This window comes from Gekko japonicus, unplaced genomic scaffold, assembly GCF_001447785.1.
Source record: "Gekko japonicus isolate JY-2015 unplaced genomic scaffold, Gekko_japonicus_V1.1 scaffold347, whole genome shotgun sequence".
In the NCBI taxonomy this organism is placed as follows: Eukaryota; Metazoa; Chordata; class Lepidosauria; order Squamata; family Gekkonidae; genus Gekko; species Gekko japonicus.
In genome coordinates this window covers 31709-42632 of record NW_015173133.1, presented here as the reverse complement: position 1 = coordinate 42632, position 10924 = coordinate 31709, and positions in this window count along the sequence as shown.

Sequence of the window (10924 nt, the reverse complement as noted above, 5' to 3'; positions counted from 1 at the left end):
ATAAATGCAAAAATATAAAACAACCAGCTTACTACTAATAATAATTTTGAACTTCTGCCTCCAAAGTCCTAATATTCTATAAAGCCATCTAGTAGTCCTAAAGCCCTTCTTTAAAAGTTTGGACTTACAGCCCTTATCTCTTCACAGCCTGTTAATGAAAACTGAAACCCATTCAGCACAGGGAACAGAACCCTCTCCAAAGCAGATGCTTTACTGACCAGCATCACCTCTGTCTTGCCAAGATACAGTTTATTCTCACTCAGCTAACCAGGGCAGTCAGGCAGTGGCCCGGGACAGAAATAACAGCATCAAGTATTAAGGCCTCACATCCAACCCCAACACCAGCTTTTAAATGTCTAGAAACAGTGAGCGATCAACCATGCCAAAGGCAGCCAATAGGTACAAAAGGACTAATAATGAAGCTCTTCTCAAGTTGTAACTGGAGATTGTCTACCAGCATTACCAAAGTTGTCTCCATCCTGAAAACAGATTGAAATAAGCTAAGGGTAGATATGTTAACCAGATGTCTCAAGCTGCTCATCTACCACCCATTCAATAATATTACCCTCAAAAATTAGATTAGAAACTATCCTATTGTTAGATTCAGGTGGTTAGCCGTGTTGGTCTGAAGTAGCAAAACAAAGGTTGATTCTAGTGACATCTTTAAGGCTAATAAAATTTTATTCAAGGTATACGCTTTCATGTGCAAGCACATTTCTTCAGATACAGAAAGATACAAAAGCTTATACTTTGAATAAAACTTTGTTGGTCTTAAAAGTGCCACTGGTCTCAAACTTTGTTATCCTATTATTAGACAGTACTAGGGGGGAAAGTATAGGCTTCTTCAATAGAGGCCTGATAGCTATCTCCTTCAGTGCTTCCCTTAACTAGTGTGGAGTTTACAATCCATATTTGTATGCAACTCCTTGTAAGATTGTATTGATCACAATGGGCAAAGGCCCAGACTACAGGTAGTGTCCGTTACAGTACTGGCCCTCACAGTTCTCAGGAACCTGTCAATATCTCTCAGAGAGACAAAATGAAACAATTCATACAAATAGGACCAGATGACACAGCAGACACCATTTCACGTGAAACTTTGATGAAGTGACATCCAATTTTAAGCAAATCGGGGTGATTTTATGAGTAGTGCAAAAATGCCTAATCTAAAAGCAAAATTTCTATATGTGACTCTATTTTAGGAGTCAACAGTATCAAAATTGCCCTAAATAACTGAGCTGGATGTAGCCAGTGCAATGGTACCAGAGAGATTTGCATTCTCTTCCACTGTCACTGCCACCTCACAGGCATTTAAATTAGCTGTATACATGCACTGTCAGATTAGGCACAAGATTTCTACCAGTGCTCTAGAAATATCCTCAGCTTCTTCAGATCCCACAAATCCAAAAAAGAAACAGGGCACAGGAATCCTCAGAGAAATGGGGAGAGGGCACCTAGAAGCAATGCCTGTGTCCTGTGAATGTGGGAGTATGTGATATGTGGTGGTCCAGAACTTATTTTGGGTGCAGGGGGCACTTCCTTATTCAAATCTGCTTTGAAATACAGGCCTCAGGGAAGCCCTGCGAACTGAAGCTGGTGCAACTGAAGCTCGTGGCATCAGAACCGGTGTTTGGACCGGGCATCTCTGCATATCACCTTGCAGGGCACAGTCCCCAGAGCGTGGGGATGTGTCATTTGGGGTGGTCCAAATATTGTTTTGGGGTGCAGCCTGGCCCCAGTGCCTGCCTGTGTGATTGTCCTGGGGACATTGCACTTTGGAGCAGCTGGCACCAGAACCGCGCTTTGGACCAGCACACAGCATATGTCCCCTCGAAGGGGAGAGTCCTGTGAATGTGGGGGTATATGATATGTGGTGGTCCAGACCTTATTTTGGGTGCAGGGAGCACTTCCTTATTCAAATCTGCTTTGAAATACAGGCCTCAGGGAAGCCCTGCGAACGGAAGCTGGTGCAACTGAAGCTCGTGGCATCAGACCCGGTGTTTGGACCGGGCATCTCTGCATATCACCTTGCAGGGCACAGTCCCCAGATCGTGGGGATGTGTCATTTGGGGTGGTCTAAATATTGTTTTGGGGTGCAGCCTGGCCCCAGTGCCTGCCTGTGTGTTTGTCCTGGGGGCACCGCACTTTGGAGCAGCTGGCACCAGAACCGTGCTTTGGACCAGGATACAGCATATGTCCCCTTGAAGGGGAGAGTCCTGTGAATGTGTGGGTATATGATATGTGGTGGTCCAGACCTTATTTGGGGGTTCAGAGCTTTCCAACTCACTCTCCTTAGTGTTTCTGAATGACTACATGAATACGAATAAGTAACGAATAAGGAATGAATAAGGAAGAGCGAATAAGGAACCAACTTCAGCCTCCTCCCCAGAGAGCACTGAGGTCAGGGTCACAAAACCGCCTGATGCTCCCTGGCCCGAAAGACGCCAGATTGGCCATTACAAGGGCTAGGGCTTTTTCAGTGGGGGCTCCACACTGGTGGAATGAGCTCCTGGAGGACATCAGGGCCCTGTGGGACCTTTTACAGTTCCACGGGGCCTGTAAAATGGAGCTCTTTCACCAGGCCTTCGATTAGGAGCCGCCACTGACAGCCTTTGTACATTGAACATCTCGTAGCCCTATGAAACAACGCCGGATATGGCCTTTCCCCATCGGACCATGTACAGAAATTCCCGCCATCTGTTTATAGTAGCACTTTATGTAATTGTTCTTATTGTAATTTTAGTGTATTTATTGGTTTTATTGTATTTTAACTGTGTAAGCAGCCTTGAGCCAGTTCATACCGGTAAGGCGGGATACAAATTGAAAGCAAAAAACCCCCAACATCTGCTTTAGCTGTTAGTCAGAAATCATGCACTCATTGTAAAATGTAGCAAGGTTGAAAAGTCAATCAATCGATCAATCAATCTATTATGGTCATGGGCCAGCAGAATAAAACATACAGTAACAGAGTGGTTAAAGGTTGAAAAGTTATACATGGCTATCATTCCATTAGGTAACCCAATCAGAATTAATCTAAAGCTGTTTTTCTTACATGAGAAACTTGATTCATGTGCATTTAGAACTCCAATTGTGTATTTCAGATATGTACATGAACAGCGAGAGAAGGGCTGAAAAGACAACACTTTAAATAGCAGGCATGAATTTAGTCTTTTGAGATCCATGGGTTCCAGTTCCAGATATAGAGTTTTGAGACAGCATAATGCAGCTTGTTGTTCCATATTAAATTTATCCAAAATTTTATCTATACACCAAAAAGTATTGTTAGCTTATGGCAGCATCACTACCTATTGGTCCTGTTCCTGCAAACTTTTCAAATGACAGCCCAAGTCTGTGCATGTTTCCTTAGCAGCAGGTCCCACCTCGTTCAATAAGTCCTACTCCAAAGCAGCTGTAACATCACTGCTGTAGACAGAAAAGGCTAAGAGTCTGAGAAGGATGAAACTATATTCATGCTGTGGCTACATTGTTGATTGGTGTTTTCCACAGTATGCTTGTAAAGGAGGGACATGTCTCCAAACATTAAAGATATATTCAGGTGGGTAGCTGTGTTGGTCTGAAGCAGCAGAAAAAAGTCCAAGAAGTGTGGCACCTTTAAGACCAACAAACTTTTATTCAAGGTATAAGCATTCTTGAAATGGAAGTTGCCAGTTCATACATATAGGTAGAGGGTGTGGTGAGCAGCAAATTAGCATTTAACTTAATAAAGTTGTTTATTAAGTTACAGCATCCTCTTCTCTGAGGTGGGACAATTGGCTGTGCAGTTATCTCCTCTGTTCCCAGACCAGAGAAATGCATTCTAATCTACCATTCCAAATTATATCACATTCTACTATTCATTACATAACATTACAATCTACTATTCCAAATAAGAAATTTTAAAACGAGGATGTATGTCCCTTCTGGGGGATTGGTGGCAATACAGATGTAAGGACTGAATGAGGTTAGCATGTGTAGCAAGATAAATCAATATCCATGTTAAGTCCTGGGGGTTCCATTGTTCTGAGTATTGTAATAACTTGTAACTCAGCAATTTCCCTTTCTAGTTTGTTCCTGAAGTTCCTTTGCAATAAAACAGCTACTTTGAGGTCACCCACTGAATGTCCTGGAATGATTAAAGCGATATATAACATACAATCAGCTAAAATTATAGTGAACGGTGATATGACACAAAGTATTAAAATACAAAAAGGAACAAGGCAAGGTTGTCCACTGTCTCCACTGCTGTTTATATTTAGAGACCCTCAACGATCTAGTACAAGAAAAAGAACAAAGGGTCTGAAGATAAGAGGAGAAGAATTCAAATTACAACCTTTCGCCGATGACCTTGTTTTTATAATAGAGGATCCAATAACATCTATTACTCATCTGATAGAAATAATCCAAGGATATGGACAGATGGCAGGTCTTAAAATTAATTTTAAAAAGACAAATATTTTAACTAAAATTGTACACAAAAGCAAATAGATAAGATACAAGAAATATCCTCTATGAAAATATCAAAAAGGACTAAATACCTAGGTATAGTATTGACTAATAAAAGTAGCACGTTGATAGAAGACAACTATAACAAACTACTAAAGGATATAAAGAAAGATTTGTCAAAATGGAAAGATCTGAAATTATCATTTATGGGCAAGTGTCATGAACTCCCTTAACGGGGCCAGTCGGTTGAGCGAAATGGAGGTATAATGCTGCTCTAACCTCAGAACGTCCAAGAGAGAGACTCCAATGGGGTCTTCTCCATTTATTAGGAAGAAACGCCTGGGTCAGTGTTACCTCACAGCTGATACCCAGTCCTTGTTTCTTTCTAATCGTTTCCTCCCCGGCTGAGCGCATCTTTCCTCTTTATTCACAATCAACCCCTCTCCCCGCTTAAAGTAACAGGAGTCTTGTGCTAAGATGCTCAGCTTCTCATCTATCCATTCCAGTGCAATTCCTTCCTCCTCACTGTCTTGCTGACACGGGACGATCTTGCAGGGGTCTCCGTTGTTCAAGATCTCCCATTTTCCTCTCGTTTGAGCTCTTGTTTTTCCTTTCACCTTGGTTCTTGCATCGACTTGCCCTCCGGACACCTCTTTCTCTTCTGATTGATGGGGCCCAGTCAGAGGTATCTGACACCAAGATAGCAATGATAAAAATGAATGTACTTCCTAGATTTTTATTCTTAACCCAAAACCTGCCAATACTAAAAATAACACAATATTTTAAAGATTTTGACAAAATTATTAGCAAATTTGTTTGGCACCCAAAAAGATCAAGGATTAAGTGGAAGATACTACAAGACAGAAGAGAAAGAGGAGGGTTTGGCCTACCCAATTGGAACTTATACTATAAAGCAGCCACCCTAGGATAGATAAAAGAATGGTTAATGTTGGAAAACATTAGAGGCTTAAATTTAGAAGGACATGATTTAAATATGGGATGGCATGCATATGTGTGGTATGGGAAGGAAAGCATACTCAAACTTCTATCACCACATAATAAGAGGAGCATTGGTAAAAACTTTCTCTTCTGATTGATGGGGCCCAGTCAGAGGTATCTGACACCAAGATAGCAATGATAAAAATGAATGTACTTCCTAGATTTTTATTCTTAACCCAAAACCTGCCAATACTAAAAATAACACAATATTTTAAAGATTTTGACAAAATTATTAGCAAATTTGTTTGGCACCCAAAAAGATCAAGGATTAAGTGGAAGATACTACAAGACAGAAGAAGTTGCCAACTAGGGTCTTTGATCAGCATTTCTGAACGAAGCCTTTTGACCCTTCTCCTCATACCCATAAAATCTCTTCTCCGGGTGAGAGTGCTGATATTTTTCAAGTCTTCCTGTGCAATGATTTGTGAATTCTTCCATGACTAATCAACACGGGCATTAGAAGAAGAGAGGGACAGGAAGCCTCTGGTCCCCCCATGCCTTGAAACCAAGAACTATTGTCTGAAGGGAGCTTTTTATCATACGTGGTGGAGGTGTGGGAAAGTCCAAAATTTTTGGATGAAAATCCATAAACTAATACAAAAAATACTGAATGTTAATCTTGCTGTATTACCAGAAATTTTCTTGTTAAATATAATAGAGACAGCAGAGATGGACAGATTGAATGTTGTATTACAAGGAAAAGATGAGGAATCGATGGTCAAAAGTTTACAAATGGATAGACAATAGGCTGAAACAATAGACTCAAAAATTTTCTTTCAAGTTATCAAATATATGTATTTATATGTTTTATAAAACAATTAAAACAAAATGAATGTCCTGGAAGGGCATAACCTCCTCAATCCAAGATAAACTGGAGGTAATCCGCTAGAGCAGTAAGTGCTTTCTCAGCCTTGAAACCAGCCCTGAAGTGAAACTGGAAACTGGAAAGAGTCAAGTATGGAGGTCTCATCCAGCAATGCCTGGAATTGCTCAGCCACTGCTTGCTCAGTTTCCTTTCCCAAGAATGGTAAATTTGACCTAGGGTGGTAATTAACTAGGTCCTTTTTTATCAAAGAAAGGGTTTTTCAATAGAGGTCTAACTACAGCCTCCTTCAAGTAACTAGGGAAGCAGCCCTGAGAGAGAGACAAAAAACACTCTCCTTCAGGGGGCCTCCTACCACATCCCAACAGGACTTAACCAGCTAGGAGGGACATCCTAACACCCAAACCCCTGCAAGGGAGTGGTGTTCACAAACAGGAGGGAATAAAATGTGAGTCCTCAGCTGAGGCACCCAGGAGCTAAGCCCTTCTGCTCAGTGTGAGCAGAGAGACAGGGTGGCTCAGAGTCCTGAGTCCACCTAACACCCAAACCCCAGCAGGGGAGAGGTGTTCACAATCAGGAATAACAAATCCAGCATGTGGCTTGCTTCATGTGTGGGGGCTGACACACCTTGAGAGAGTCCTAATGCTGCCATGGATGACATGAAATCCAAGGCAGCACCCAACAAGGCAGTGTTTGCATGGATGTTGAAATCCCCCAGGACTACCAGTCATGGGAAATGCAATGCCCAGTCAGAGACCACCTCTGCTAGTCTTGGCAGAGTATCCGCTGGTGAGCTAGGCAGACAGTATACCAGCAGGATAGCCACCTTCTCCCTTGCACACCACACTAGGCCTACACATTTTGTGCCAGCAATTTGAGGCATGGGGATCCTCTAAAAGGAGAAACCACCTCAGATATGTGGCCCTGTAGTTGTTACCCATCAAGCAATATGCCTAGCTCCACAAAATGACAGACTTGCATGAAATTCCTAACAGACAGTGGTTAGACTAAATGTATCCCAGAGATTCTACATAAATCTACTCAGGAGTAAGTCCCATTGATTTTAGTGAAACTTATAAGTAAAAAAATGTATAGGATCAGTGGCCATGAACTCTTAACTCATAAATCTGTTGTGCAAATTTGGATTATTGTGGTTAATCTCATGATAGTTCAGTGGGGGAAAATACAATGCAGAACATAAAATCACTTCTCAGCACTCCTTTGTTCCCTTTTCCTACTCACTAAAGCAGGAGTGTCAAACATAAGCCCAGGGACCAGAACAAACCCATCCAGGGCTTTTACCCGGCCCTCAAGCAATTGATATGTATGGAAATGTAAGGTACTCCTCCTTTTATGGTATCCCTTGGGGGGGGGGAACCTAGTTTTGCATATGATTAAATACATTTATTGGGCATTTTGTGGGTTCCCCAGTAAATCAATTGTTTACACCGCTAGGAATCAATTGTTTTTGTTTGTATTTTGAGTAAAAATAATATTGCTAATTGGGTTTTCAAGTGTCCTTTATAATGTTTATATCTCTGGTACCTGGCATTATGTTTTATGGCACACATGGCCCAGCCCAACAAAGTGACATTTATGTAAGATCCAGCCCTTGTTAAATGAGTTTGACACCTCTGCACTAAAGTGTACAACATGATAGTTACTTTGACTATTATATGCATTTTAAGATAATTATAGCATACTTCTACTGTATTACTATGTATTTTACATATTAGAGAGTTGGATCCAGTCATCTGGAAAGGAAAATGTACTTAGCATGGTTCTGCTTGTGCAAGGACTCCAAGTAACATGAAGCACTTAGATATAATTTTTAATAATATAATGATATTTCTATTTAGCAATGGAATTTACAACAGATGGTTAAGAACATAATAAGGGCTCTGCTGGATCAGACAAGAAGTCCATCTAGTCCAGCAACTTGTTTCACATTCTAGTCTAGTCAATCAGTTGCCCTTGCAGGCCAACAGATAGGGTATAGTCTAGGGGCCAAGGCTTTCGTCTGATGTTGCCTCCTAGCACTGTTATTCGGAATTTTGCTGCCTCTGAATATGGAATTTCTCTTTAGTCACAATGGCTAGTAGCTGTTGATGGATCTATTGTCCATGAATTTGGCTAATCCCTTCAAAACCATCCATGTTTGTGATTGAAAGAGGTAACCATGTTAGTTTGTCATAGCAATATAAACCAAAAATCTTTCATAGGTCACAGCCCACTTCCTCAAATAGTTATGAAATGAAAAACATACTGCAGAATTTTTATGGATAGGTTGGGAGGTGGAGTCAAGGCTTGGGGTGAATTATGAACCTGAAGTGTAAATCTCAACGTAACGGGAAAAGGGAGGAGTTAGTGCAGAAAGCGTAGGTACAAATCCTTTTATGAATTAACAGAATCGGCGGTTCTGCACACTGGATAGTGAGGGTAGGTCAGAGGTTCAAACAGATAAGCTATCAGTTTAAATGAAAATTAACTGATATTGGTACAAGGTTATCTCCTTATCCTGTCCTTATATATAATTGAGTAGTAGTTCCACAACGTTCCAACACGTTGCCTTAATCAGTTCGCTCCCTGATCTCTCATTCAGAGAGTCTCCCTATCCATTGGCTGCTTTGCCTGAGTCCTGCCTCCAACATTCTCAACAGTTTGCTGTTCCTCTCCCCCGCACAGCCAATCAGAACACAGAGGTCATTTGCATGACTGCCTTTGCCTCGGAACACAGAAGTCGTTTGCATATGCGACCTCACTGGCCTTTGCCTCTAACATTCTAAACACTTTGCTGCTGCTGTTCTGAGGTAAAGTACATTTCCCCTTAGTGCCTGGTGGGGGAAATCATTGTTGCAAATCTCCAGATGAGGGCTGAAGATCACTCAGAATTACAACTGCTTTCAAGATGGCAGAGATTAGTTCCCCTTGAGAAAATGGTGGACTCTGTATCTTTATATCCTGCTGAGATGGCCCCCGTATGACAGCCAATGTGACATAGCAGTCAGGGTATCAGAGCACAGTGGAGGCTGCAGGTGTGTGTGTGTGGGGGGTGGAAAGCTGCCACCAAATGAGAAGGGAGCACTCACTGGAAAAGACCCTGATGCTGGGAAAGATTGAAGGTCAAAGAAGACGGGGACGGCAAAGGATGAGATGGTTAGACAGTGTCAGCGATGCAACGAACATGAAATTGAGCCAACTTCGGAGGACGGCGGAAGACAGGAGAGCCTGGCGGGAGATGGTCCATGGGGTCGCGAAGAGTCGGACTCGACTGTGCGACTGAACAACAAAAAAATCGGCTGGGAAGATAGGGTCGCCGACTCCAGGTGGAAAATTCCTGGAGATTTGAGGAATGGAGTCTGGAGAGGGTGAGGTTTCAGGAGTGGTGGGACCTCAGAAAAGTATAATGCTATAGACTCCACCCTCCAAATCAGCCAGTCCCTCCCAGGGAACCACTGTTGCCAATCTCCAGGAGGGGGCTGAAGATCACTCAGAATTACAACTGCTCTCCAGGAGGGAGGGGGGAGGAGATGGAAAGCTGAAGTCAAAGGGGCAGATCAAGTTAGGTTGATGGCTGGCTGTGAAAGAGATAGGGTTGCCAACTCCAGATTGGAAAATTCCTGGAAATTTGAGGGGTGGAGCCTGGAGAGGGTGGGGTTTCAGGAGGGGTGGGACCTCAGACTGGTAAAATGCCATAAACTCCACCAAACCAGCCATTCCCTCATGGGGAACCATTGTTGCCAATCTCCAGGTGAGGGATGGAGATCACTCAGAATTACAACTGTTCTTCAGGTAGCAGAGATCAGTACCTCTGAAAAAAATGGTGGACTCTGTGTCATTACACCCTGCTGAGGTTTTCAGTGCCCCCCTTCCAAGACCTTCAGGGGGAGCAGTTGAAGGGCGGCGGTGGCGATGACGCTGAGCTGGCCGCCGCGACAATGCTGAGCCGGCCGCTGAATTCCCATTTGCGCTGCTCCCCCCCTCGGCTTCACAGGCCGTCGGGGGCAGCAGTTGAAAGGTGGCCTCGGCGGCAGCAGTGCTCAACCAGCCGCCACAGGCCCATTTCCGCCGTTTCCCCCCACCACCACCCACTTAGCGGCCCAACGGGGGGATCAGTTGAAGGCCAGCCTCGGCGACGGCAACGCTGAGCCAGGCACCGCAGGCCCATTCATGCCATTTCCCCCCGCCCTTGCAGGCCTTCGGGGGGAGCAGTTGACAGGTGGCTTCAGTGGCGGCGGCGCTAAGCCAGCTACCGCATGCCCGTTTGCACCGCTTCCACCCCCCCCACACTTCGTGGGCTGACAGGGGGAGCAGTTGAAGGCCGGCCTTGGCGGCGACGGTGCTGAGCTGGCCACTGCAGCCCCGTTTGCGCCATTACTCCCCCCGGCTTCACAGGCCGTCGGGGGGGAACAGTTGAAGGGCGGCAGCAGCGGGAGTGGCGCTCAGCCGACCAAGACCCATTTTCAGCACTCCCCCCGCCCCAGCCGGCTAAGCAGGCCTCCGGGGGGAGCAGGTGAACACTCCAGTCGCACCTTTAAGACCATGTTTTTAGGCAGCTGCACACTACACCTCCTCTGTGAGGGAGAATCTGCGCATTTCAAACCCCCCCCAAAAAAACACTCCAATGCCCCCTTTCAGGCCACATTTCCTTCAGGTACA